A 586-nucleotide genomic window follows, 5' to 3' on the forward strand; every position below is an offset into this window, starting at 1 on the left:
GAAACATCTGCAGACTTCATGAAGTGGGGTGACAGAAAACGCTGCGAAGATCTGGTAAAGCCCACCTTTCCCTATGCTTATTCTGGCACAGGGAAACCAGTAACAATTCCAGTGCAGAGGTACCCAAGCTTGCTGCATATAAACAGTAAAGCTGACTTTAGGCTGTTTAGACCTGTGCTGTTTATAAATGCAATGCCAAAATTCTGTACTGCATGGAATGGCTGGCTGGAGTCTCAGCTGGCTTGGGACTCTTTGCACTGTATCCCACTGCATGGGACACAAGTGCTTCTTATGTCCCTGTGCCCTCAAGCCTTAATGCAGTGGGTGCTCTGGTTTTGTGTATCTACAGACTTCACTCTTAGCTTTTTCTGAAAGGTTTAGATAGAGAGGGAAAACAAGATTGACCAAAACAAGCTTCGCAGTGCAAAACAAATGATCACAACAGAATATTAGATTCTTGAGGTAACTGCAAAGACAATATTGACACGGAAAAAGGAGTAAAGGTGTGACAATTTTTTGTTTATACGTTGCATGTGTATAGAATTTGTCAAATGCTTCACTCCTGCTTACATTCACTAAATTACAG

This window comes from Phaethon aethereus (assembly GCF_964289735.1).
Source record: "Phaethon aethereus genome assembly, chromosome: Z".
Lineage (NCBI taxonomy): Eukaryota > Metazoa > Chordata > Aves > Phaethontiformes > Phaethontidae > Phaethon > Phaethon aethereus.